The sequence below is a fragment of the Symphalangus syndactylus genome, chromosome 9 (genome assembly GCF_028878055.3).
Source record: "Symphalangus syndactylus isolate Jambi chromosome 9, NHGRI_mSymSyn1-v2.1_pri, whole genome shotgun sequence".
Classification (NCBI taxonomy): Eukaryota; Metazoa; Chordata; class Mammalia; order Primates; family Hylobatidae; genus Symphalangus; species Symphalangus syndactylus.
Genome location: NC_072431.2, coordinates 93,288,922 through 93,315,632, shown reverse-complemented (window position 1 = coordinate 93,315,632; position 26,711 = coordinate 93,288,922). Strand labels below are relative to the sequence as shown.

At 40.3% G+C, this 26,711-nt stretch overlaps 1 protein-coding gene across 14 annotated transcripts in view; it reads right to left on the bottom strand.

Annotated features, from left to right (window-relative positions):
• The window catches only part of ELMO1 (engulfment and cell motility 1), a 594,311-nt gene that overhangs the window by 285,470 nt on the left and 282,130 nt on the right, over window positions 1-26,711 (bottom strand). The gene's annotated exons all lie outside the window — the stretch shown is intronic.

Genomic DNA, 26,711 nt, shown 5'->3' with positions numbered 1-26,711 from the left:
AAAAAATGAACAAAGCCTCCAAGAAGTATGGGACTATGTTAAACGTCCAAACCAAAGAATAATTGGTGTTCCTAAGGAATAAGAGAAATCCGTTTGGAAAACATACTTGTGGGAGTAATTGAGGAAAACTTCCTCAATTACGTTGCTAGAAATCTAGGCAACCAAATACAAGAAGCTCAAAGAACACCTGGTAAATTCATCACAAAAACATCATCACCTAGGCACACAGTCAACAGGTTATCTAAAGTTGAGACAAAAGAAAATCTGAAGAGCTGTGAGGCAAAAGTATCAGGTAACCTATAACGGAAAACCTATCAAATTAACAGCAGATTTCTCAGCAGAAAACTTACAAGCTAGAAGGGACTGAGGTCCTATTTTTAGCCTCCTTCAACAAAACAATTATCAGTGAAGAATTTTGTATCCAGTGAAACTAAGCTTCATAAGTGAAGGAAAGATACAGTCTTTTCCAAACAAACAAATGCTGAGAGAATTCACCACTACCAAACCAGCACTACAAGGACTGCTAATTGGAGCTCTAAATCTTGAAACAAATCCTCAGAAAAAAAGAAAAAAATAGAACCTCCTTAAAGCATATATCTCAGAGGACCTTAAAGCATAAATCTCACCATACATATATGTTGTGTATATAACAATAACACAATGAAGAAAACACAAAGTATTCAGGCAACAAATAGCACAATGAATAGTATAGTACCTCACATCTCAATACTAGCATTGAATGTAAGTGGCCTCAATGCTTCACTTAAAAGGTACAGAACAGCAGAAAGGACAAGAATTCACCAACCAAGTTTCTGCTGCCTTCAAGAGACTCACCTAACACATAAGGACTCACATAAATTTAAGGTAAAGGGTAAAGGTTAAAAGATATTCCATGCAAATGGACAACAAAAGCAAGCAGGAGTAGCTATTCTTATATCAGACAAAACTAACTTTTAAGCAACAGCAGTTAAAAATGACAAAGAAGGACATTATATAATGGTAAAAGGACTAGTCCAACAGGGAAATATCACAATACTAAATATATATGCATCTAACACTGGATCTCCCAAATTTATAAAACAATTACTACTAGACCTAAGAAATGATATAGACAGCACCACAATAATAGTGGGGGACTTTAATACTCCACTGACAGCACTAGAAAGGTCATCAAGACAGAAAGTCAACAAAGAAACAATGGACTTAAACTATACCCTACAACAAATGGACTTAATGGATATTTACGGAACATTCTACCCAACAACTGTAGAATACACATTCTGTTCATCAGCACATGGAATGCTCTCCAAGACAGATCATATGATAGGCCACAAAACAAGTCTCAGTAATTTTTTTTTTTTTTTTTTTTTTTTTTGAGGCAGAGTCTCGCTCTGTCACCAGGCTGGAGTACAGTGGCGCAATCTTGCTCACGGCAACCTCCACCTCCCAGGTTCAAGCAATTCTCCTGCCTCAGCCTCCCAAATAGCTGGGAATACAGTCACGTGCCACCACGCCCGGCTACTTTTTGTATTTTTAGAATACAAAATTAGGGTTTTGCCACGTTGACCAGGCTAGTTTTGAACTCCTGACCTCAGGTGATCCACCTGCCTCGGCCTTCCAAAGTGCTGGGATTACAGGCGTGAGCCACTGTGCCTGGCCCAAGTCTCAGTAAATTTAAGAAAACTGAAATTATATCAAGTACTCTCTCAGACCACAGTGGAATAAAACTGGAAATCAACTCCAACAGGAATTCACAAAACCATGCAAACACATGGAAATTAAATAACCTGCTCCTGAATGATCACTGGGTCAACAGATAAATCAAGATGGAAATTAAAAAATTATTTGAACTGAATGATAATAGTGACACAACCTATCAAAACCTCTGGGATACAGCAATGGTTGTGCTAAGAGGAAAGTTCATAGGATTAAATGCCTACGTCGGAAGTCTGAAAGAGCACAAACAGACCATCTAAGGTCATACCTCATGGACCTGGAGAAACAAGAACAATCCAAACCCAAACCCAGCAGAAGAAAAGAAATAATAAACATCAGAGCAGAACTAAATGAAATTGAAACAAACAACAATAACAAAAATACAGAAGATAAATGAAACAAAATGCTGGTTCTTTGAAAAGATAAAAAAAAAAAGATAGACCATTAGTGAGATTAACCAAAAAAAGAAGAGAGAAGATCCAAATAAGCTCAATTGGAAACAAAACGGGAGATATTACAACTGATACTAGAGAAATATAAGAGATTATCCAAGGCTTCTATGAACACCTTTATGCATATAAACTAGAAGACCTAGAAGAGATGGATAAATTCCTGGAAATATGCAACTTTTCTAGATTAAACCAGGAAGATATAGAATCTCTGAGCAGACCAATAACAGGCAGTGAGATTGAAATGGTAATAAAGAAAATTTCCAACCAAAAAAAGACCAGGACCAGATGGATTCACAGCTGAATTCTATCAGACATTCAAGTAAGAATTAATACCAATCTATTGACACTATTTCAAAAGATAGAGAAAGAGAGAATCCTCCCGTAATCATTCTATGAAGCCAGTATCACCTTAACACCAAAAACCAGGGAAGGACATAATAAAAAAAGAAAACTACAGACCAGTATCACTGATGAACACAGATGCAAAAATCTTCAATAAAATACTAGTGACCCAAATCCAACAGCCTATCAAAAATATAATCCACCATGATCAAGTGGGTTTCATACCACAGATGCTGAGATGGTTTAATATACGTAAGTCAATAAATGTGATACACCACATAAACAGAATCAAAAACGAAAATCATATGATCATCTCAACAGATGCAGAAAATGCATTTGACAGAATCCAACATCACTTTATGATTAAAACCCTCAGCAAAATCTGCATAGAAGGTATATACCTTAAGGTAATAAAAGCCATTTACAACAAACTCACGATCAACGTTCTACTGAATGGGGAAAAGGTGGAAGCATTCCCCCTGAGATCTAGAACAAGACAAGGATGCCCACTTTCACCACTATTCAACATAGCACTGGAAGTCCTAGCCAGAGCAATCAGACAAGAGAAATAAATAAAGGGTATCCAAGTCAGTAAAGAGGAAGTCAAATTGTCACTGTTTCTTGATGATATGATTGTATACCTAGAAAACCCTACAGACTTATCCAATAAGCTCCTAAAACTGGCAAATAAATTCAGTAAAGTTTCAGGATACAAAATTAATGTATGCAAATCAGTAGCTCTGCTATATACCAACAGAGACCAAGCTGAAAATCAAATCACTCAACCTTTTTCACAATAGATGCAAAAAAAAAAATAGTTAAAAATATACCTAACCAGGGAGATGAAAGACCTCTACAAGGAAAACTACAAAACACTGCTGAAAGAAATCATAGACAACACAAACAAATGGAAACACATCCCATGCTCATGGATGGGTAGAATCAATATTGTGAAAATGACCATACTGTCAAAAGCAGTCTACAAATTCAATGCAATTCCTATCCAAATACCACCAGTGCTCTTCACAGAACTAGAAAAAACAATCCTAAAATTCATATGGAACCAAAAAAGAGCCCACATAGCCAATGCAAGACTAAACAAAAAGAACAAATCTGGAGGTATCACATTACCCAACATCCAACTATACTATAAGGCGATAGTCATCAAAACAGCATGGAACTGGTTTAAAAATAGGCACATAGACCAATGGAACAGAATAGAGAACCCAGAAATAAAGCCAAATACTTACAGCCAACTGATCTTTGACAAAGCAAATAAAAAAATAAAGTGGGAAAAGGACACCCTATTCAACAAATGGTGTTGGGATAATTGGCAAGCCACATTTAGAAGAATGAAAATGGATCCTCATCTCTCAACTTACACAAAAATCAACTCAAGATGGATCAAAGACTTAAATCTAAGGCGGGGCACGGTGGTTCATGCCTGTAATCCCAGCACTTTGGGAGGCCAAGGTGGGCAGATCACAAGGTCAGGAGAGCAAGACCATCCTGGCTAACACAATGAAACCCTGTCTCTACTAAAAAAAAAAAAAAAAAAAAAAAAATCCAAAAAATTAGCCAGGCATGGTGGCAGGCACCTATAGTCCCAACTACTCGGGAGGCTGAGACAGGAGAATGGCATGAACCCGGGAGGCAGAGCTTGTAGTGAGCCGAGATGGCGCCAGTGCACTCCAGCCTGGGGGACAGAGTGAGACTCCGTCTCAAAAAATAGAAAAGACTTAAATCTAAGACCTGAAACCATAAAGATTATAGAAGATGACACTGGAAAACCCCTCTAGCCATTGGCTTAGGCAAAGACTTAATGACCAAGAACCCAAAAGCAAATGCAACAAGAACAAAGATAAATAGATGGGACTTAATTAAACTAAAAAGCTTCTGCACAGAAAAGGAAACAATCAGCAGAGTTAACAGACAACCCACAGAATGGGAGAAAATCTTCACAATCTATACATCTGACAAAGGACTAATATCCAGAACTTACAAAGAACTCAAACAAATCAGCAAGAAAAAAAAAAACCACCAAAAAGTGGGCTAAGAACATGAATAGACAATTCTCAACAGAAGATATACAAATGGACAACAAGCATATGGAAAAAATGCTCAACATCAGTAATGATCATGGAAATGCAAATCAAAACCACAATGCAATACCACCTGACTCCTATAAGAATGGCTATAATCAAGAAATCAAAAAACAATAGATGTTGGCATAGATGCAGTGAAAAGGGAACACTTTTACACTGTTGGTGGAAGGTAAACTAGTACAACCACTATAGAAAACACTGTGGAGGTTCCTTAAAGAACTAAAAGTAGATCTACCATTTGATCCAGCAATTCCACTACTAGGTATTTACCCAGAGGAAAATAAGTCATTATATGGAAAAGATACTTGAACACGCATGTATTCAGCAGTAAAATTTGCAATTGCAAAAATATGGAACCAGCCCAAATGCCCATCAATCAATGAGTGGATAAAGAAAATGTGGCATATTTATATACACCATGGACTATTACTCAGCCATAAAAGAAAATGAAATAGTGGCATTCACAGCAACCTGGATGGAACTGGAGACTGTTAATCTAAGTGAAGTAACTCAGGAATGGAAAACCAAACATCGTATGTTCTCACTCATGTGGGAGCTAAGGCATAAGAATGACACACTGGACTTGGGGACTTGGGGGAAAGAATGGGGGGTTGGTGAGGGATAAAAGACTACACATTGGGTACAGTGTACACTGCACCAAAATCTCAGAAATCATCACTAAAGAACTTATTCATGTAACCAAACATCACCTGTTCTCCAAAACCCTAGTGAAATAAAACAAAAAAAAACTGAAAATAAGAAAATTTAAAAATTCAGATCTAAATGGTGAATAATTTAAGACAAGTTTTTTTTTCCCCCAGATTAAACAGATGAAAAAGAAAAGCTAAAGAGGTATGAAAGAAAACTGCTTTTGCCTCATGATCCAGATAATTTGTATGAAATGACATACTTTCATTTTGTCCCTGGATAAACAGCATGAATCTCTGTTTTTCCAGGGCAATTTTGGTTAAAGGCAATTTTTTTTCTAACTTTGGTGCTGGAAGGCCTTTCTGTTCACTTGTTCGAGGATCAAACAACCCACACTTTTCTACATTATTCAAGAGTACATCTAAACTGTCTTACCCATGCTATCTGAAATTTTGTTTATAAGCTAATAAGCAATATTTGAAACTATGAGAGAGTAGTGCTGCCTACTAACCACAGTCCACAGTTTAAAGAGCATCACTGTCCACAACTAGAGGTTGAATAAGTGCAATGATTTGAGTATTTTATTTTAGCATTTTATCCTGATTCATTTATTCCAATGTTGGAAAGTTTTAAAAATACTAGATACTGCTACTAGAATACTAGATACTGCTAAAATACTAGAACTGCTACTAATGATAAGAAGGATACATCTCAAAATAAATATGATTGTAACAAAAATAAAAACCATTCCACATGTCAAATACAGTGGGGTCCAGTCTTAATTGGAAATAAATGACCAGAGATTAAGTCTAAAAAGTAACTTGCCATTAAATATTTTGTAATGTTTTTAGTTATTTAGTAAAGAAGAGTAAAACTTCCTCCCCATTACACACAAATTGATTATTTTCACTTTGATACATTGGATTCTCATGAACACAGTAACATTTAAGAAGTTAACATTTGCTAAGTACATTCTGGGTGTTAGCACTATTTTGCACTTTACATGTATTAAATCTCACACCTGGTAGGTGCTATTCTTATCCCAGTTCTACTGATGAGGAAACTGCCGCTCAGATGAGTTCGGAAGCTTGCCCCAGACCTCACACCTGGCTGTGGCATGACAGGCAATGATTTCATTGGACAATATGTCTCAACTATCTTTTGTTCCTACTTTTTTCCTTACCACCAGTTTAGAAGTTGAATGTGTTTATTTTGGCACTGCTAGCATTTAGACTTTACATAGACTGAGAAAACTGTATTTAAGAAAAATGTAGGCTGATCAATATTAGCCACTGTGCAGCATAGGCCAGCTGACACAGGAGAGGAGCCAAATGTAAAAGAGAAACACATGATATTTAGTTCAGACCTATTTCTAGTGTTGCTATATGAGTTTCAAAAATAAATACATAAGAAAGGAAATCTAGTGGGAAAAAATTAGTATCTCTGAACCTAATTCTAACAATTCCCCAAAGCTATATGTTAGTGAAGCTGATGGAAGAGAAGATCCCATGTCTCAAGAGTTATCAATCTTCTTTGAATTTTGCACCCAATATGCCCCTTCAAGCCTCCTTTTATCAATCACACCCCTCCACAGGCATTCATTTGCTATTTTCAAAAAATCCTTACAGTTAAAAAACAACGTAATTGAGTTTTAGGGTTCCTTTAAAGAACTACGTGACTAATTAGCAAATAGTCTCAATAAAAGAATGCCTGCTATGCACCAGGCGTTGCGCAAAGTGTCTTGCATATGGAGCTCTTAATCCTCACAAAACTCCCACCAGGTAGATACTGTCATTAGCCCCCGAAGAAAACTAAAGCACTGACAATTGGGTAGCTTGCCCAAACAAAATTTCAGAGCCAGTTATGTGGCAAAGCCAGACGGTGAACTCAGAGCATGGGCTTTTAACCAGGTTGATCAACAACCCAACACTGCTGGGAATTTCACAAAGATGTCCAATGCAGGTTCTCCTCAATCAACGTTATTCCCTCTGGCAGAGTGGACCTGAGATCCATCTTTTTATTTATTTTTTATTTTTATTTTTTTTTGCGACAGAGTCTCGCTCTGTCGCCCAGGCTGGAGTGCAGTGGTGCAATCTTGGCTCACTGCAACCTCCGCCTCCCAGGTTCAAGCGATTCTCTTGCCTCAGCCTCCTGAGTAGCTGGGATTCCAGATGCCTGCCACCATGCCTGGCTAATTTTTGTATTTTTGGTAGAGACGACGTTTCACCATGCTGGCCAGGCTGATTTTGAACTCCTGACCTCAAGTGATTTGCCAGCCTTGGCCTCAAAATGTGCTAGGATTACAGGTGTGAGCCACTGCAGCCGGTCGATCTATTTTTTTTTTTTTTGAGATGGAGTCTCATTCTGTCACCCAGGCTGGAGTGCAGTGGCATGATCTTGGCTCACTGCAGCCTCTGCCCCCAGGTTCTAGTAATTCTCCTGTCTCAGCCTCCCAAGTAGCTGGGATTACAGGCATGCATCACCATGCCTAGCTAAGTTTTGTATTTTTAGTAAAGACAGGGTTTCCTCATGTTGGCCAGGCTGGTCTCAAACTCCTGACCTCAAGTAATCCACCCGCCTTGGCCTCCCAAAGTGCTGGGATTACAGGCGTGAGCCACCGCGACTGGCCTATCTTTTTAATAAAAGTTGTAATTTCTCCACCTCCTCAGACATTATAACAGACCCATGTCTCTCTCATGTTCAATAAACCACATCCTAATTTTCTGTAGCGAATAGGCTCTTAATGAACAAAAACCAGTTAGAAAATTGCCTTTGATTTTCAATGACGTGCCCTAAATTATGGAGCATCACTACATTTTAGATAAAAATAAAAAATATTTTGGGGTAGAGAGTGAACTATGTTCTCATTCTCTCTCTCTCTCTCTCACTCCAGGTATCATTTTCTCAGCTTTCTTTTTTTGGTTTTAATAGCTAGTGAAATAATTTTACAATCACAAATTTTAATAACAAGAAAAGGAAAAGAATTTCACGCCAAAACATTTAAAAGCTTTCTGTACTGTGACAAAAATCCTCTGAGAGCCCAGCAAGCCCAGCAACTCCCCCACTCCTTTCTTATTTATGAGATGCTTTGGATACAGATTTATTTTCTTTTCTTGTTCCATGTTATTTTTTTCCACCTGTCTTGAAATGGAAGCTGCAGGAGCTTTGATAAATGGCTTGAAATTTTCCCTTGTTTTACTGCAAAGCCTGTGTACCTCAGTACATCCTTCTGAAATGCCATTTGTTAGTTTCTGTTGAAATGCTGCTCTGTGAATCACAGCAGACAGCTCTCAGCCCCTAGAGAAAGGGGAGATGGCTGCTTCCCTTTCCAAAACACCAGAGTGTTTTTACTTTGGGAAAGTAGTACCAACCAGCTGAAGATATTATGAGTTATTTTGTAGTGGGCACCCAAGGTGCCGTTTGGGTATCTAGTCTGAGTATCTAGTTCCTGGAAATCAGTTTCCTTTCTGTTACCCGCCTGTCAGTTTTTCAGCCGAATGATTTCAATCACACATCCAAGGGAAAGTATAAGCTCTAAGACAGAAAATCTCTAAACCTATTCTGTGCCCATACACCATGGCCATAGGAGAGCTAGAGTAAACCTTAAATATAATCTAGGACGGTCCTCTTATTTTATAGGCAAAAAAACTGAGCCCCTGGTGGAGAGTAGCAGTGCTCAAACTTGAGCATGCACCTGAATTTCTTGGAGGGCTTGTTAAAGCACTGATTGCTGGCCCCACCCCAAGTCTGATCCAGTAGGCCTGGGTGAGGCCCAAGAATCTGCATCTCCAATAAATCCCCAGGTGACACAGATGTTGCTAGTTGAGCACTCTTTGAGACCCACTGGTAGAGAGGATAGCTCATCTCAAATGACATAGGTAATATCAGGAGATCTAGGATACAGATCTCTCATTCCTCAAATCCCCACGCAGCTTCTATATTATATCACACTTTAATCCACTGGTTCCCAGGTGCACATGCATTTTAAATATACTTGCTGTTCCTTGTCTCTGTGCTCAGGACTCTCGTCAATAAAACAAACCCCTTTATTCAGAAATAGGAATTATAATTTAGAAGCTTCTCACTCCAATGGCTCAAATTTCTCACTAAAATAATATGTATTAGCACCTCCGCAGGGAAGTAGCAAACTGTAATCAGGCAATATTTCTACTCTTGAATGCTTCCTGGTTGGGAAAACGGTACTGGCACTAGCCTGAATAATTTTTAAATGATATGTGTTTTTCAATTACCAGTGCCATGCTAGTCCTTTATTAGCGTGGATAATAAAGAGATGATGATAATAATGCTTGCCAGATGGCATATCGTGGGGAAAGCCTTTGAGGATTTAGGAGTTAATATTTGTGTTATATGAGCGCCTACATTTGCTGAACAAATACAGCATTAAAAGCGACCTTTAAAACAAATCACATTGAGTGAATATTCATTTAATCTATGAAAAGCCCTATTCAAGGCTATTTCTTGAGGCTGGTGGTTCAAGGTCATGTTCTGTAATGGGAAAAGAGGTCATCTAGGAACTCTGTCAAATGATACATGCCTTCCTCTCCTCACCTCTTCACCCAGGAGAAATGAGTATGTGGGTGTTTCAATAAGCTCCTGAGAACAGCAGTTCTCTGTCTTAGATGCACCTGAAAATCCCCTGGGGAGCTTTAAAAAAAAATCCTGGTGTCCAGGTTCTAGCCCAAATCAGTTCAATGAGAAGCTCTGTGGTTGGGAGCCAGGCGGTTGGATTTTTAAAGCTCCCCAGAACATTGATTCCAGTGTCCTTCCAAGGTTGAGAACCACTTTCCAAATCATTCTCAAGAACATCAGAATCTTCTAGAGGGCTTGTTAAACCCCAGGTTGCTGGGCCCCACCTCAAGAGCTTCAGATTCAGTAGGTTTGGAGTGGAGCCAAGAATGTGCATTCATACAAGTTCTTAGGTGCTGCCGATGGCTTCTGGACCATACTATAAGAACCACTGCTCCAAAGCCACATTAACCAAATGCAAGCGCATGTTAGGGAGCTATTCATAGCAGCCCATGGAGCTGGTGCCCTTGACTCCCCCTGTACCAGGTGTTGGATTGGGCAGTGACTCTTAGTGAAACGACTGCTTTAGATAGGACATACATTCTCTGAGTTGACATGGGCCCCACCACTCTCTCGTCACCTGGTTGCTTACACATTTGTATAATGAGGCTGTTGAAGGCCTCTGACTTTGTAACCCCCAACATGGACCAGTGTCCCAAAGGTCCTTACAAGTAGCCTCTAGGAATCTTCAGATTCTGCTGTTGGTCCCTCTCCACATGTAATAGGAATCTATTAATAAGAATCAATAGATTGGATGAAAACAGAGAAGACAGTCTATCAAACCTGACCTAAGAGAGAGACATGGTGAATACCCTGAGAGCAGAAAAATAACTGTGAAAAGGTGTTGGCACTGATACTGATGGGCTTCACACCAGGCACTCCAAATGCAAAATTCCAATTATCTTCCCAACCACGCATCAAAACAAGTGACGAGGTACCTGTTATGGTTCTCATCCTATGGATGAGGTCAGAACTTGCAACTTGGGCAAGACAATGGCTAGTAAGTGGCAGAGTCACCACTTCAGTTCTGTAGCTTTTTTCCCCTTTAGGTTCAAAAGGTCTTTGGTGACTAGGAATATGGGGTCCATTAGCAAGAAGAAATTTAATCAGAGAAATGTAAAGTCCCATAAAAAAGAGTTTTAGAAATTCAAGCACATGTCTAGAGATTAAGGGAAATCTGGCTCACGAATAATTCATGATATCCCAGCTCCTCATCATTAAAATTTGATTCTTTAAGATGAGGCACAAAGGTGCCTCATGAAAGAAACACCCAGGAAGATGCTAGGGATCTACGCCAATAGACTCTAAGCCCCCCTGGATTCCCCAGTGTACCTCCCTCTATGATGTACATTCTCTTCTCTTTGCCTGGCCTTCTTAACACTTCCGCTCATCTCTCTCATTCCATTCACCCACCTTCTATTTCCTGGCCCCAACCTTGGCTCTGTTTCTCTAGGCTGGGCAACTCCACAACTGTACCCCTGGTGTGATACCCCAGGTTCAATGAAGCTCTAAGACCACCTCCAAGTGTCACTAAGGGAATCTCCTCCCTGAAAATGTTCTGAAACCAAGCAGAGTCCATGACCGTTCAATTTATCAACTAAGAGTTGGAGTTGGCAACAAGTCCAAGAGGAGTCAAGTTCATGTGGCAGCCAGAAGGCTCTGCCATGTTGAGTTTTGTTAATATTAGCACAACAAGAACAGAAGAGGTTCCACTGGACTGGGCCCTGCCCAGGTCACATCTGAACACAATGCACAGCCTGTGGGCCACAGTGCAACCCAGTTCCTGATACACAAGAAATTGTGCACACAAGAGTGGCCAGAAAGAAGCAGATATGTCAGAAGAGAGAGGCATGTCAGAAAAGTTGGGAAAAAAAAAAAACTAGTTATTTAGCCCAGGAAAAAAAAAAGAAAGGTGTGTGAGGTGTGGTGATTAACTGAGATGGAAGTTGTAGGTTGGACTAACAACGTCTTCAGGCATCTGAAAGGGTATTGACAGTATTCTGTGCCACTACAGAAACAGGAATAGCAGAGAAGATTTTGTCATGAGCAATACTGTAGTCAGAGCTGGATGTATACAGCAGGGACACTGTCTAGGGAAGGGAAAGGCAAATAACCACTAGATGCCTTGCAACCCCTAGCTCCTTATTCTCATCACACAATTTTGGACGTCCACTACTATGCAAGGCACTGTGCAGATAGAAATGATACATTTCATCCAAAGATGAGTTTAAAACAAAAATAGTACCTGCCTTCAAGGAACTTCTATTTCAGAAGTGAGTTATTAAAAGTCTTAACAATACAGTTAAGACACACACACTCATAAATTACACAGGCAAACACAATGAAAGATCATACACCAAAGATTCTGGATTAAGGCAAACTTTTCTAGTTAAAAAATAATACTCTTTTAAATTTACTCTTAGAAAAGGCCGTGTACTGCCAGGTATGTAATTCATGAAAATCTGAATTGACTTTCACTTCATTATTTTGAAGAAGCAGAATTGAGACTTCCTGAATAAAAGAAAACACTGGAGCGTATTTTATTTGGTATGTTGATTCAACAGTCAATACAAAGAATCACCATAAAAACTCAATTAAAAAATGCTTTGAGAATAAATTTCCTTTAAAAATGAAGCTGGTTATGATTTTTAAAAAAGTCTTTATGAATAACGAAATAGTATTGTCAAGGTTTATAAAGATATCTGCAATTTTTCTACTCAGCTGAGCTCATGGGGGATTTGGAACAATCCAGATATCATGGCTCATTCTAGCAACAATGTCCTATTCTTTCTTCCCTTACCTCCCAGCTCCTCCTTGTACCACTTCTTTTATGACCCCCTTTCTCCCACCTCTCGTCACTTTAAAACAAGGGATAAATACATGTCATGTACAGTAGGCATCTCTGTCTCCCTTTTCCATTTATCCCCAGGGAGAGCGCAGGCTATGATGTCCAACAAAGAACACAGCACATGTGCAAACATCACTCCAAGGTGGGCCTTGATAATCCATCATGAAGCCCATTCTCCTGGAGCCCAGCACAGCTTTCCAGGCAGTCTCTGGTGAGGAACCACCATCAGCATGGGAGGGAAACCTCTCTGCCATGGTGAAGTTAAGAGCTGATCAAGCTGCAGCTGCTACACATGGACTCCCAGAAAGTCAAAGGCATGCAGAGATTTCTCCAGAACCTAGCACTGTCTGGCCCTAGCATAGGGCTGCAGGACAGTTAGTAACTGCAAAAGCAGGGGAGGGACAAAAACCTTTCTCCCTGAAGATGTTCTTCAGTGCTTTATTTATAATAGCAGAAGGATGTAGATGGTGATGATGGTGATAACAACAGCTGTAATTGTGGGGGTAGGAGCTAACACATACATAGCAGTCACTATTGCCAAGTACTGCTCTAAGCCAGGGGTTAGCCAACTACAGCCCAGGGGCCAAATGGTTTTTGTACAGTTGGGAGTCTAAAATATTTTTTCTTTTACATTTTTCAATAGTTTTTCTAATCAAAAGAAAAAAATCTGTGATGTGAAAATGACATGAAATTCAAATTTCAGCATCCATAACCAAAGTCATATTGGAATTCAGTCATACTTATTGATTCGCATATTGTCTGTGGCTGCTTTCACACCAGGGAGCAGAATCCAGAAGCTGTGACAGAGCCTTGCATATGGCTCACAAAACTTAAAATATTTACTACCTGGCCCTTTATAGGAAACATTTGCAGACTCTTGTTCTAAGTGTTTGATCCTCCCAGCGACCCATGAATTAATCAGAAAATCGGTCCTTGTACAAAGTTAAAAACTCCTTAATCAAAAGTTCAAAATCTTAATTAACAAAGAAATGCTAATATTTTGCTCCCTGGACAACACAGTGGCCCCTTTGTAAATGTTTAATGTTTTGCTCCCCTGGGTAAATACTGTAATGATTTTATACACTCCCAAATGTTTCACTCAACAAATTCTCTGTCCTGCAAATGTTATGTTGAAAGGAATGTTTTCAGTAACCTTAGCTCACGGCTAGAAGGTCCCCATTCCCCTGCCATCTAGTATCACAGTGACTCAATGCCCAAACTTTGTGTCTTAGGGCCCCTTCTCCTCTTCTGTTTAAAGGCAAACTTCAGATGGGGCCTTTGATATATTCAGACATAAAAGACGACATCTAATTTTGACACGCTAGGGATCTGAGCCATGGCTGGTAAACACAGCTTACCTCCCTTCAATGTACTTCTTATAAACGGCAACGTCTGAAGACTTTGGTCTCTTTTCTACAACAGGCTATGTATAATTCCTTTTTTTTTCTTTTTTTTTTCTTTAACAGGATACATATAACTCTTACGCCTATTTTAAAGATTAACAGACGGAGACAAACAGAGATTAAACATCTTGCCCACATTCACACAATCAGTGTGTTGGGATTTGAACCCAACCGTCCAGAGTCCACGTACTTAACTACTACACTAAAAAAAATTTTGTTAACTACATGATGGAAAATCGACTCCAGGGAACACTGTGTAACATTTATGTGCATCATTTACTTATGATGAATGAAAAGGGTAGGAATATAAAATGCATGGTAGTTGTATTTTGTATACAATCTCTATAGTAGTATATAGTCTTTGTCAATGTATATTTTATATAGAATATTTTCTATATATTCTTATTATATAAAGTATACATGGATTAGCAGTATCAAGACAAAGACTTAGCATAATTATGTATTTTTGAATGCATTAAAATCTGGAAGGAAATTTGCCAAAGTAGTAGCAATAATGATTTGTAGTGGTGGGAAAATGGCTAATTTTTTTTCTATCTGTCCATATCTTTCTAACTTTTTCTAATAAAGATGCATCGATTTTCACTTATATTTGACTAGGGGTGTGCCCACTGTTCTCTAACAAGGAAACAAATTCATTTTGCAGAACATGAGAAACAGTTTGGCTTCTCATCCTGGAGCCTGCTCAAGTACTCGCTGAAGTGCCTCCCTGCAGGTCAGCATCCAGCTGTGCCAGAGGGACTCACACTGAGCAGAAAGGCTCATGCCCACCTGCCCAAGTCAGTCCTCTGCAGTCAGGGTGAGTGGCCTGCATTCGGCCCACAGCATTTCAAACAGTGTGGGGAGACTAGAGTGTGGATAGAAGAGGCCAGGAAGAGGATCTGTCTGATTTGAATCCTCAGAGTCAGGGGCAATCTCAGGTCCTGAGGTCTCTCGGGCTTGGGCCTTTCCAGGGTGTTTGCCCAACTTTCCTTTCCTGCCAGGGAATAGCCCTCTGGGCTTTAAAGAATCCCCATCCTTTATTGTGATCCTTGAAGCCTGCACCTCCTGGAGCCTGACCGTTCACACCACACTTCACAGTTCCTCAGGGGGACTGTATGACGAAGGCTTCAGCACAGGTGAATCAATTCATCACCAATTGGGCAATTAGGCCAGCCCCAGGTGGTCCCCTGTAAATATTGAGAACTGGGTAATAGAATCCTGATGGGGCCTTCTAGCTCCCGAGCCTTCCGACCTGTAAATATTCAGGGTAAACATATTGGGTTGAACCACTGAAGTGACAATATCTGGCCGTTTTTGACGTACAAAAATGTAATGTTATCATATGATTCAACCTAATAGCTAAACAGATGCAATTGGCCCCTGTGATCCTGAAAGTTTCTGAAAGGAAATGGTTTTCTGGAGAACATATTGGAAACAATTCCAGTGGGAATCAGCCAGAGCTGAGGAGAAAAAGACAAGAGAGATGGACGTAGTTCCAGTTTAAAAATCAGTGTTGAAATTAGAATTTCAAATTAACTTTTTTCAAATGCATCGTGTGACACCCCACGATAAAGCTAGCAAATACCGAGGAGAAATTTTCCACTCTCTTTCTCTGTCAAGGGTCAGGAGCAGCAGAAATAACGGTGACTTCTGCTTTAGTTTTGTTTTAGCCCATGGAAATCTGCTCACCTGCCAACAGAGCAACTGTGCCTTTCCCAGCCCTGAGAACAAGCTTTTGAGAATGAGGATTTGAGTCCATTGCCAACCAGAAAAGTAATAACCTTGACGGAGGATGAGAGTATTAGAAACGTTAGGTAAATAGCATGTGAATGCCACATTGCCCCTAACCTTAGCAAACAGATTAGATAGAGTCAAAAACTACTAAGTTAAAAAATAAAAAATAAAGCTTTGGTGTCCTTGTGAACCTCATGCAGTCATGGTTCCAGGTACATTCTAACATGACCTTGGATATCAGAGGAAGCTGTGCCTGAAATCTGGATGGCAGGAGGTGGCTGTCCTCCTGCAAACCCAAAGCAGAGGCAGGGAAGGCCTGGCCCATGAACGCTGCCCTGAGCTGCCAGGGCTGTGTGGGAGTGGTCTTCATTTGAAGCTAGGTGCAGAGAAAGTGACTGTCTGAGAAGACCTGGGTGAGAGGTCTGGATCTCCCAGGTATGTTCTGGCACCTTGAGCAACGCTCTCTCTTTGTAAAAACATTTTGTTGTTTTGGCTTTTTTTTTTTTTTTTTGATGTTTTTCAAACCTCAACAGTAACAGCCACTTAGTTTATAGAATGTAGCAAGTGTGATCCCGTTTTCGTACAGCAATGATCAAATATACCTATGTGTGCATGTGTGTGGATGAGTGTGTGTGTCCATGTGCACACGTATACACACGATCATAAAAGCATTTAGAAATGGTGGGAAGCATACACTCAGACGGCTAACGCACAGCACTGGAAAGAAGGGAGGCTGCAAAAGAGAGGGGTAGCTTCATTTAGTGAAGTTAAGGAGAAAAGGCTATGGTTTTAAAAAGAAGAAAATGAAAGGAACAGAATTTGTGATATAAACTTCTATGTAAATATATTAGAAAGCACCAGATTGTTAATCTACTTAGAGTGAGCATGTTCATGATGAATTGAGAAATAAAAAAGCAAGTTTTTGTATAATGTGTATAAGCTGGTTGTGTTGGGGCAAAATCCAAACAAATGGTAGTTACCTCTGCATATGTCTCCAAGCAGTATCTGCTGGAGTAGACACCTATATGGGACACATGTGGGGAAGGATCCACCAGGCTGCTCAGCGAAGCAGTGAGGGGCAGGAAAAGCTGGAACCAATTTCTGAAAGTCTATTTTTTTATAGTAATTATACTAACCTCAACCTCCTCCAACAAGCAGGCACTTCAGGAATTATACCTCACAGAACAATGACTTTGAGAATAGACTTACAGGTCACTTCCAAGATGGCCAAATAGGAACAGCTCCGATCTACAGCTCCCAGTGATACTGACGCAGAAGACAGGGTGATTTCTACATTTCCAACTGAGGTACCTGGTTCATCTCACTGGGACTGGTTGAACAGTGGGTGCAGCCTATGGAGGGCGAGCCAAAGCAGGGTGCGGCATCACCTCACCCAGGAAGTGCAAGGGGTCCGGGGATTTCTCTTTCCTAGCCAAGGGAAGCTGTGAGTGACTCTACCTGGAGGAATGGTACACTCCTGCCAAAATACTGTGCTTTTCCCAAAGTCTTCACACTCGGCAGACCAGGAGATTCCCTCCCATGCCTGGCTCGGTGGGTCCCATGCCCACAGAGCCTTGGGATGCTAGCACAGCAATCTGAGATCAACCTGGGATGCTGAAGCCTGGCAGGGGGAGGGGTGTCTGCCACTGCTGAGGCTTGAGTAGGTGGTTCTGTGCTCACAGTGTAAACAAAGCAGCAGGGAAGCTCAAACTGGGCAGAGCCCACCACAGTTCAGCAAGGCCTACTGCCTCTCTAGATTCCACCTCTGGGGGCAGGGCATATCTGAACAAAAGGCAGCAGACATCTTCTGCAGACTTAAACGTCTCTGCCAGACAGCTCTGAAGAGAGCAGTGGTTCTCCCAGCACAGGGTTCAAGATCTGATAATGAACAGACTGCCTCCTCAAGTGGGTCCCTGACCCCCTGAGTAGCCTGACTGGGAGACACCTCCCGGTAGGGGCAGACAGACACCTCATACAGGTGGGTGCCCCTCTGGGACAAAGCTTCCAGAGGAAGGATCAGGCAGCAATATTTGCTGTTCTGCAGCCTCCAGGGGTGTTACCCAGGCAAAAACGGTCTGGAGTGGATCTCCAGCAAATGGCAACAGACCTGAAGCTGAGGGTCCTGTTTGTTAGAAGGAAAACTAACAAACAGAAAGGAATAGCATCAACATCAACAAAAAGGACATCCACACCAAAACCACATCTGTACGTCACCAACATCAAAGACCAAAGTTGGATAAAACCACAAAGATGGGGAGAAACCAGAACAGAAAGGCTGAAAATTCCAAAAACCAGAGCATCTCTTCTCCTCCAAAGGATCGCAGCTCCTCACCAGCAAGGGAACAAAACTGGATGGAGAATGAGTTTGATGAGCTGACAGAAGCAGGCTTCAGAAGGTCGGTAATAACAAACTTCTCCGAGCTAAAGGAGCATGTTCTAACCCATCACAAGGAAGCTAAAAACCCTGAAAAAAGGTTAGATGAATAGCTAACTAGAACAATCAGTGTAGAGAAGAGCTTAAATGACCTGATGGAGCTGAAGACCACAGTACGAGAACTGCATGAAGTATACACAAGCTTCAATAGCCGATTTGATCAAGTGCAAGAAAGGATATCAGTGATTGAAGATCAAATTAATGAAAAAAAGTGAGAAGACAAGATCACAGAAAAGAGTGAAAAGAAACGAACAAACCCTCTAAGAAATATGGGACTATGTGAAAGACCAAATCTACATTTGATTGGTGCACCTGCAAGTGACGGGGAGAATGGAACCAAGCTGGAAAACACTCTGCAGGATATTACCCAGGAGGGCTTCCCCAACCTAGCAAGGCAGGCCAACATTCAAATTCAGGAAATACAGAGAATACCACAAAGATACTCCTTGAGAAGAGCAACCCCAAGACACATAATTGTCAGATTCACCAAGGTTGAAATGAAGGAAAAAATGTTAAGGGCAGTCAGAGAGAAAGGTCGGGTTACCCACAAAGGGAAGCCCATCAGACTAACAGTGGATCTTTCTGCAGAAACCCTACAAGCCAGAAGAGAGTAGGGGCCAATATTCAACATTCTTAAAGAATTTTCAACCCAGAATTTCATATTGGGCCAAACTAAGCTTCATAAGTGAAGGAGAAATAAAATCCTTTACAGACAAGTAAATGCTGAGAGATTTTGTCACCACCAGGCCTGCCCTAAAAGAGCTCCTGAAGGAAGCACTAAACATGGAAAGGAACAACCGGTACCAGAGACTGCAAAAACATGCCAAATTGTAAAGACCATTATGGCTAGAATGAAACTGCATCAACTAACAAGCAAAATAACCAGCTAACATCATAATGACAGGATCAAATTCACACATAACGATATTAACCTTAAATGTAAATGGGCAAAATGCCCTAATTAAAAGACACAGACTGGAAAACTGGATAAAGAGTCAAGACCTATTGGTGTGCTGTAGTCAGGAGACCCATCTCATGTGCAAAGACACATATAGGCTCAAAATAAAGGGATGGAGGAAGAAGCAAATGGAAAGCAAAAAAAAAAAAAAAAAGCAGGAGTTGCAATCTTGGTCTCTGATAAACAGACTTTAAACCAACAAAGTACAAAAGGGACAAAGAAGGCCATTACATAACGGTAAAGGGATCAATTCAACAAGAAGAGCTAACTATCCTAAATATATATGCACTCAATACAGGAGCATCCAGATTCATAAAGCAAGTTCTTAGAGACCTACAAAGAGACTCAGACTCCCACTAAATAATAATGGGAGACTTTAACACCTCACTGTCAATATAAGACAGATCAACGAGACAGAAAATTAACAAGGATATCCAGGAATTGAACTCAGCTCTGGACCAAGAAGACCTAATAGACATCTACAGAACTCTCCGCCCCAAATTAACAGAATATACAGTCTTCTTAGCACAGTATCACACTTATTCCAAAATTGACCACATAATTAGAAGTAAAACACTCCTCAACAAATGTAAAAGAACAGAAATCACAACAAACTGTCTCTCACACTACAGTGCAATCAAATTAGAACTCAGGATTAAGAAACTCACTCAAAACTGCACAACTACATGGAAACTGAACAACCTGCTCCTGAATGACTACTAGGTAAATAACAAAATGAAAGTAGAAATAAAGATGTTATTTGAAACCAATGAGAACAAAGACACAACGTACTTTGTTGTGAATCTCTGGGACATATTTAAAGCAGTGTGTAGAAGGAAATTTATAGCACTAAATGCCCACAAGAGAAAGCAGGAAAGATCTAAAATCAACACCCTAACATCACAAAAGAACTAGAGCAGGGAAAAAAACTCAAAAGCTAGCAGAAGACAAGAAATAACTAAGGTCAGAGCGGAACTGAAGGAGATAGAGACACAAAAAACCCTTCAAAAAAATCAATGAATCCAGGAGCTGGTTTTTTGAAAAGATCAGTAAAATGGATGGACCACTAGCAAGACTAATAATGAAGAAAAGAGAGAAAAATCAAGTAGATGCAATAAAAAATGATAAAGGGATATCACCACCAATCTCACAGAAATACAAACTACCATCAGAGAATATTACAAACACCTCTACACAAATAAACTAGAAAATCTAGAAGAAATGGATAAATTCCTGGACACATACACCCTCCCAAGACTAAACCAGGAAGTAGTTGAATCTCTGAATAGACCAATAACAGGTTCTGAAATTTAGGCAGTAATAGCCTACCAACCAAAAAAAGTCCAGGACCAGAAAGATTCACAGCCGAATTCTACCAGAGGTACAAAGAGAAGCTGGGACCAATTCTTCTGAAACTATTCCAATCAATAGAAAAAGAGGGAATCCTCCCTAACTCATTTTATGAGGCCAGCATCATCCTGATACCAAAGCCTGGCAGAGACAAAACAAAAAAAGAGAATTTTAGGCCAATATCCCTGATGAACATCAGTGTGAAAATCCTCAATAAAATACTGGCAAACTGAATCCAACAGCACATCAAAAAGCTTATCCACCACGAGCAAGTCTGCTTCATCCCTGGGATGCAAGGCTGGTTCAACATATGCAAATCAATAAACATAATCCATCATATAAACAGAATGAATGACAAAAACCACGATTATCTCAATAGATGTAGAAAAGGCCTTTGACAAAATTCAACAGCCTTTCATGCTAAAAACTCTCGATAAACTAAGTATTGATGGAATGTATCTCAAAATAATAAGAGCCATTTATGACAAATCCACAGCCAATATCATACTGAATGGGCAAAAATGGGAAGCATTCCCTTTGAAAACTGGCACAAGAAAAGGATGCCCTCTCTCACCACTTCTATTCAACCTAGTGTTGGAAGTTCTGGCCAGGGCAATCAGGCAAGAGAAAGAAATAAAGGCTATTCAATTAGGAAAAGAGGCAGTCAAATTGTCTGTTTGCAGACGACATGGATGACATGATTGTATATCCAGAAAACCCCATCGTATCAACTCAAAAATCTCCTTAAGCTGATAAGCAACTTCAGCAAAATCTCAGGATACAAAATCAATGTGCAAAAATCACATTGTGATTTCTCTATGTACCAAGAATAGAGAGGCATATCATGAGTGAACTCCCATTCATAATTACTATAAGGAGAATAAAATACCTAGGAATCCAACTTACAAGGGATGTGAAGGACCTCTTCAAGGAGAACTACAAACTACTGCTCAACAAAATAAAAGAGGACAGAAATGGAAGAACATTCCATGCTCATGGATAGGAAGAATCAATATTGTGAAAATGGCCATACTGCCCAAGGTAATTTATAGATTCAATGCCATCCCCATCAAGCTACCAATGACTTTCTTCACAGAATTGGAAAAAACTACTTTAAAGTTCATATGGAACCAAAAAAGAGCCTGCATTGCCAAGTCAATCCTAAGCCAAAAGAACAAAGATGGAGGCATCACGCTACCAGACTTCAAACTATACTATAAGGCTACAGTAACCAAAACACCATGGTACTGATACCAAAACAGAGATATAGACCAATGGAACAGAACAGAGCCCTCAGAAATAATACCACACATCTACAACCATCTGATCTTTGACAAACCTGGCAAAAACAAGAAATGGGGAAAGGATTCCCTATTTAACAAATGTTGCTGGAAAAACTGGCTAGCCATATGTAGAAAGCTGAAACTGGATCCCTTCCTTACACCTTATACAAAAATTAACTCAAGATGGATTAAAGACTTAAATGTAAGACCTAACACCATACAAACCCTACAAGAAAACTTAGGCAATACCATTCAGGACATAGGCATTGGCAAAGACTTCATGACTAAAAACACCAACGGCAATGGCAACAAAAGCCAAAATAGGCAAATGGGATCTAATTAAACTAAAGAGCTTCTGCACAGCCAAAGTAACTAACATCAGAGTGAATAGGCAATCTACAGAATGGGAGAAAAATTTTGCAATCTATCCATCTGACAAGGGGCTAATATCCAGAATCGACAAAGAAACAAATTTATAAGAAAACAACAGCCCCATCAAAAAGTGGGCGAAGAATATAAATGGACACTTCTCAAAAGAAGACATTTATGCAGCCAACAGACATATGAAAATATGCTCATCATCACTGGTCATCACAGAACCGCAAATCAAAACCACAATGAGATACCATCTCACACCAGTTAGAATGGCGATCATTAAAAAGTCAGGAAACAACAGGTGCTGGAGAGGATGTGGAGAAACAGGAACACTTTTACACTGCTGGTGGGACTGTAAACTAGTTCAACCATTGTGGAAGACAGTGTGGCCATTCCTCAAGAATCTAGAACTAGAAATACCATTTGACCCAGCCATCCCATTACTGGGTATATACCCAAAGGATTATAAATCATGCTGCTATAAAGACACATGCACATGTATGTTTACTGTGGCACTATTCACAATAGCAAGACTTGGAACCAACCCAAATGTCCATCAATAAGAGACTGGATAATGAAAATGTGGCACGTATACACCATGGAATACTATGCAGCCATAAAAAAGGATGAGTTCATGTCCTTTGCAGGGACATGGATGAAGCTGGAAACCATCATTCTCAGCAAAATTATCACAAGGACAGAAAACCAAACACCACATGTTCTCACTCATAAGTGGGAGTTGAACAATGAGAACTAATGGACACAGGGAGGGGAACATCACACACTGGGGCTGTCGGGGGCGTCGGGGGGCTGGTGGAGGATAGCATTAGGAGAAATACCTAATGTAAATGACGAATTGATGGGTGCAGCAAACCAACATGGTACATGTATACCTATGTAGCAAACCTGCACATTGTGCACATGTACCCTACAACTTAAAGTATAATAATAAAAGAATAGACTTAGGGCTCTAAATTGATAATGTTACTTCAAAATACAGCTCTGAAGAAAATTTCACTTAGTATTTTCACAACCATGTTGTCAAAGCATAAAAACTTTCAGGGGGCTGGGCACGGTGGCTCATGCCTGTAATCCCAGCACTTTGGGAGGCCGAGGTGGGTGGATCACCTGAGGTCAGGAGTTCAAGACCAGCCTGGCCAACGTGGCAAAACTCCATCTCTACTAAAATACAAAAATTAGCCAGGCGTGGTGGTGTGCCCCTATAGTCCCAGCTACTGGGGAAGCTGAGGCAAGAGAATCACTTGAACCGGGAGGCAGAGGTTGCTGTGAGCCAAGATCATGGCACTGCATTCCAGCCAGGGTGACAGAGCGAGACTCTGTCTGAAAAAATAATAATAATGATAATTCAGGGGACTAATATACATCAGCCTCATGAAAGGAGAATGGGAGGAAGAGAGGATATGAAGGGGGATGTACAACAACTACATCTGTAATGTACTATTTTATTAATAGTCACAACATAAAGTCACGTTTGAAGAAAATACAGCAAAAAGTATCTGCAAAATCTGAGTGGTAGGTACATACATGAATACAATTTAATTCTGTTTTTCCCTTATGGTCAAAATATTTCATAATGAAAATTTTAATTTAGACAATCTACATTTTATTAATTAAAAGCACAATGAAACTAGTATCTGACTATTGCAAACTCAAGTAGGTTTGATAATTTCAGGACTTTGTGCTTTAAATATTATGGAATAATACAATATAAAATCAAAAGTGGTTGTTTGCCAAAAATGCAAATGCGTGCTTGCACTTGATAATACTTTCACAGTGATTATGCTATCTTCTCCCTGTGCTGTATGCTGGTATGTAAAAGAGAGCTGAAATATATTTTCAACAATGAAGAAGGAAGTAAAATATTAAAGGTGACCCTTGGAGATCAGTTTTCTTATTACATTTTGTGAAATTCAGTAGATGCCTCTGTTTCTCTTAGATAAGAAATATTAATAGGAACATTTCAATCCTCCACAAATGAATCTTTCCTGAACAGACTTGGAGCATATATGCACAGTCTTTGTAAAACCATTCTGAACACATTGGTATGAAATCCTCCCCTGTCTAGAAAATAGAATGCTTTTCCTTCCTAGTTCCCCTTTTCCCTCCTATTTCCCCACTGGCACCCTGATGTGAAGAAGCTTTTGCTGGCTTCTCATGCTGTCAGACAGAACAGCAGAGGAGCAGGGCGGTTTAAAGCTGCCATCGGTACTGCTTCTCTGAGTGGCCCTGTATGTTGGGGGTTGGAAGGAATAAGTCAAAGGACAGCTCAATGGAATCATAAGCAGCCCCCAAATGTCCCCAGAAGAGCCCACTCTTGAGAGAACAGGTGCCTGGGAGTCCTGTGCCCACCAGTCACGTGGCATCTGCATGACCAGATGTCCCACCCCAATTGGGCTTTCTGCAGGAGCAAAAGAGCCTGGACCTTCAGGCCTGATGGTCTTCATCAGGTAAGAGGCTGGCTACTTGCAACAGGTGGGAGTAGCAGACATACGGGGCAGCACAGCATCATGATTGGCAGCACAGAGGTGGAGAGAGACCAACCTGGGTTCCAATGCAAGCTTCAATATCAGTTGATACTCTTAGAAGGAAAGTTCACCTCTCTAAAGCCACTTCTTCCCCTATAATGCTGCAAAGTAATAGTATTACTCTCTCACTGGCCTGCTGTGAGGGTTAAATGACATGATGCCCAAAAAATGCTGTGAACAGAACCCAGAACCAGGTGGGCCCTGGCGAGGAGGCAGCTGTCAACTATGAGCTTTCAGTCTGAAGTGGCGTCAGCATTCTCCACTACATTCTTCTAAAGCTCCCTCTTGAAGAAATCCTGGTTGTTACACCATGCCTGGTTCCCCTCAAGACATCAACTGACCTTGAGCTCTTACTAGACTTCAGGTGTCATTCATGTGAAGTTTGGCTTTCTCACTGGCTCCAGGGTTCTGATTCCCGACACCATTCTGAGCCCACATTTATCTTGAATCCTATAAACATTGTACTAAAGGGGCCTTCTTCCTGAGACTGTTGAACTGCACATATCTCCATCCCCAGGGTTTTATCAACATAATCAATGAATTAAAGAAGCAAAAGTCCCCCAAAATATTGTGGGGATATTCTACCTTCTCTATCTCAGTGAATGCAGGAATGGACATTTTCAGTCTCCCACCCGGATGGTCACTTGTTCTATTTATGAAGATTTCTCTGGCAGAGAATTTAATAGCCTTTCTTGTTTTCCACTCATTTATACTTTCAACAACATCTTACCTGACTTTTGAGTGCTGACCTACATGAGCTACATAAGAAAATACAGCACTGTACTTTGAGTATTCTGTCAATTCAAAATTCATGACCCTAAACAACTTCAAGTATGAAACACTTTAATTACTACCTTAAGAAAATGGCTAGGTACACTAGATAAGGTGATCAACGCAACATTCAAATACCCAGGAAATTTCTACTCCCTGTGTTTCATTGATTGGCATTTACCATAAAGGCTTCCACTAAGGCATTAAAGAAAGCCTTCAGGTAATCAAATAAATATATATACATATCAGTTAAGCATGATGTAATCTTCCACAACATTTCAAGTGAGGGGAGTTTGTAAATAGATAGGTCAACAAAAAAAAAGGGGAGGAGGGAAGGAAAGGAGGGAGAAAAATGGGATTAATGGAAGAGGGAGAGAGATAAGAAAAAATGCAGGGTCCGGGTAAACTGGAACTAAGTAAATTTAATGTCTGATACACTCAATTCTTCCTAAGAGATCATTCTGCCCAACCTTGTGTTCCTGGAGCCTCTGCAAACAGATGAATCTCCTCAAATCCCCTGAAGGACAAGCATGGTAACTCTGGGAAACCACCACACACGTGGTTGAGAGCTTAGAAAACCCCACACCAGGTGCTGGAGGGGCAAAGACGAACAGCTGCCTCGTGGGGCACCACTGCATCCCCAGGCTCTTCTGAAATGTTCTGGCTAGATTCCTTGCACAAGGCCAGCTCTGGCCCCTGAAACTCTTCCATCCACACAAGGAGACTCATTTGCTAATCACATTGGAGTCACTTGATGAAGTCTAAGTCATGCACAGGCTCAGCAATCTACGTTCAAACCTCGTAAACATGCATTTTCATCTCTGCAGGTCACTATGAACTACTACCAGGAGCACTTGTCAACCTATAAATATATAACATAATGACGAGTAGTAACTATTTCACTTAAGAGGTTTAAATCTTGACAGTGAAAAAATTTTTTAAAGTTGAAAACAAGACTTGTAAAAATATAGAATAAATATATGTCAAGATTTATTCAACTCAATAATGAAGAAACTGGCAAGATAATAAGGCTGATACAAAGAGAGCTGATGGAGAAGGTGTTCCTAGCCTTTGAAAATTTTTGTATAAAATTGCTAGGTTACCTGCAAAGCTGGTTAATGTCCTAAAATGTGTAACGCATAGGGTTCCTTTTTCCACT